The sequence below is a fragment of the Natator depressus genome, chromosome 27 (genome assembly GCF_965152275.1).
Source record: "Natator depressus isolate rNatDep1 chromosome 27, rNatDep2.hap1, whole genome shotgun sequence".
NCBI classification, from domain to species: Eukaryota; Metazoa; Chordata; order Testudines; family Cheloniidae; genus Natator; species Natator depressus.
In genome coordinates, this window is record NC_134260.1 from 53838 (window position 1) to 57397 (window position 3560).

At 52.3% G+C, this 3560-nt stretch overlaps 1 long non-coding RNA gene across 1 annotated transcript; it reads left to right on the forward strand.

Annotated features, from left to right (window-relative positions):
* The first annotated feature begins 381 nt into the window (after positions 1-381).
* On the forward strand, positions 382-2806 carry LOC141978473 (uncharacterized). Its single transcript, XR_012636385.1, has 3 exons — positions 382-1868; positions 2059-2200; positions 2519-2806. It is a non-coding gene; the product is annotated as an uncharacterized LOC141978473 (long non-coding RNA).
* Positions 2807-3560: the final 754 nt, after the last annotated feature.

A 3560-nucleotide genomic window follows, 5' to 3' on the forward strand; every position in this document is an offset into this window, starting at 1 on the left:
CATGTCGCACGTATCACGTCACGCACATGTCACACTGCGCACATGCATACGCACAACATGTCATGCGCATGCACACACTACATGTCACACACACACGACGCACACAACACGACACATGACACAAAATGGCACACGACACAAAATGGCACACATGACATTGAGACACACACAACACTGAGACACACACACACGACACTGACACGTTGCACGTGGAACACGCAGAACGTCGCACACACAGCACGTCGCACGTCACGCACAACACGTCACACTTTACAGGTCACACGCACAACACGTAGCACACAGGACTTCGAGCGTTGCTCGTGCATCGCACGTCGCAGGTTGTAGACCGCATGTTGCATGTTATACACACAACACATCGCACACAGCCTGTCGCACGTTGTAGACAGCACGTCACATGTCGCACACACAACACATCGCGCGTCGCAGGCACGTTGCGCATCGTGCGTCGCACGTAAACACCACGTCAGGCGTACACTGCACGTCGCACGCGCACAACACGTCGCACGCGCGCAGAACACGACACACAACCGGTCACACACACAAAAATCACACACAACACTGACACACAACACGTCACACACTGAACAAACACTCAAGACAACACACACACAACCATGTTTCACACACACGACACCACATGCCACACAACGTCTCACACACAGAAACACGTCTCTCACACATGCCGACACACACACGCACGGCACACGACGTCTCTCACGCATGCCCACACACACACACGACACATGATGTCGCACACATGCCGACACACACACACACGCCGACACACGACGTCTCTCACACATAATGTCACACACACACACGCCGACACACACAGACCACACACACATGCCGACACACGACGTCTCTCACAGACGCCATCACAAACACACACGCCAACACACGACATCTCACACACACACCCCGACACACACAGACCACACACATGCCGACACACGACACTGACACACATGAAACCGATACACATGACACACACAACACTGACACACACAACACCAACTCACACACACGACATCTCACACATGACACCGACACACACAACACATGACGTCTCACACACACGACGTCTTACACACGACACCGACACACACGACACACGACACCGACACACACGACACATGATGTCTCACACACGCATGACACTGACACACATGACACCAACACACACCACAGACGACGACTGACACACACACACAAGACACACGACGTCTCACACACACACACACACACACGACATCTCATGCACACACACACACAGTTCTCTCACATACGCCCACACACCACACTCCCACACAACACACACCCACACACGCCCACACAACACACGCAGAACACACGCCCACACACACGACACACGCCCACACACACACGACACATGCCCACACACACAACACACGACATGACACACGCCCACACACACACCGTACATGACACGACACGCCCACACACACACACAAAACACACAACACACAACACAACACATGCCCACGCCCAAAGACACACACCACACACCATACACAACACACACCCACACCCGCCGACTCACGACGTCTCACACACAGAGAGATGGCACACACACTGACACACACGACTTCTCACACACACGACGTCTCACACGCCCACGACACCGACACTGAGACACACGATGTCTCACATACACACACACGACGTCTCACACACAGACGACACAACATACGACACATCACACGACACACAAGACGGCAGACGACACGACACCGAAATCACACACAACACCGACACACGACACACACACAAGACGGCAGAGGACACGACACCGAAATCACAACGCTCGAGATGACACCCAGCGGGTGCGAGAGCGGAGCGGGGACGGTCGGGGTGAACTCGGTCTCTGGGCGGCACATGGGGCTGGTGTGGACGGGAGGGAAGAGGGCGGCAGGGCCGAGGGCGAGATGTGGGAGAGGCAAACAGAGGAGCCTACGAGACGTTGTCGACTGAGATGGTAACTTACTTGTTTTTTTCCCCTTGTGCTGGGTTTAGTACCAAGGAAAAAGAAGTCAAGCCTCAGAGTCTACTGCCCTCATGCGACGGAAAGTGGGTGAGAGCAGCGAGCCTGTGACCGTTGGTGATGCCAGGCAAGAGCCCTCCATCTGGGAGCCGAGCAAGCGCCAGTCTCGGTGAGGTAAGTGTCTGGTTTGGTGAGGACTCTGCTCACGCCCCACCTGAGTCCGGGTAGGGAAGCCCCGTAAATTAGGGTTCGGTTTGTAAGAAAAGGTTCCTGATCAGCTGTGGTTACGAGGGAGAAAAGGTCCCATTTTCAGAGGCTGCTCATTTCTCTGGTCAGGAACGGTGTCTTCTCCGCAGCTGAAGGTTGGATCCAAGAGGATGACTCCAAGTGGTGAGTGGCTTGCCCTGCTCTCATGTTTCTCTGTCTTCTCTCATGTGTTCGCCAACTGCCTCTTTCTCTTCTCTCCTCTGCTCTCCTGGTGCATTCCCACAGGTGAGGTCTCGGGAGCCATGGAAAAGTCGGAGCAGACGAAAATCATGCAGGGCAGTAGAAAGGCTGCTGAAAGTACCTGAAGAGACAAAGGAAATGAGAAGGGGGAAGTCCAGACTAAGACAGGAGTCTAGTCTGTAAAGAGAAACAACGGGAAGTCTAAGCTACAGAAACTCTTCAAGTTGCCGAAAGACATTTAGGATGGGAAATAACTTCTTGAATCCAGTCTCTTTAAGATCTTAGGCTTAGTATGCGTGTGTATTTGTATTTGCTTAGTAATCTGCCTTCTTCTGTTTGCTATCCCTTATAATCACTGAAAATCTACCTTTTCTAGTGAAACTATTTTTTGTTTATTATTATTATTAAACTCAGTTTGTGCAACTGGTGCTCCGTGAGGAAATGCTTTGTGTGTTACTCCAAGGGGCTGCCCGGTGTCACTCTTCCTCCATGAGGGAAATGATTTGAGCATGACCTGAATTGGCCACCCACTGTCACTGTTGGTCCAGGAGGGAAATGATTTGTGCATTACACTGACTGGCCACCCGGTGTCACTGTTGCTCCTTTAGGGAAATGATTTGTGCATTACCCTGAGTGGCCACCGAGTGTCACTGTTGCTCCATGAGGGAAATGCTTTGTGCAATCCCTGGATTAGCCACCCGGTGTCACTGTTGCTCCACGAGGGAAATTGTTGGTGCATTACCCTGAGTGGTGTGAAGGAAAAGTTAGCATATGTGACTCCATTTGGGTTTGGGGCCCACCATTGTCTAAAAGCAAGCACATCGTGCACCAGGAGGAGTGTTTCTTAGATACTGCATTCCTGTGAAAATCCTCCGCCCCCCCGCCCTTGTCTCCAGCCTGTTTTATCTCCCGGTTTCTGTTCTTTGTCTGTTCCTAACTCCCTGCCTCCTGGCCTTGATGTGGGCCTCCCATCCTGATCAGAAGAGTTACTGGTGCATTGCTTTAGGACCATGCAATGTAGCTGAAGTCACGGTTTAGCGCGGGGAATGTACCTAGCCGGGATAGGTGGTAGATAAGGGAAGGGTTT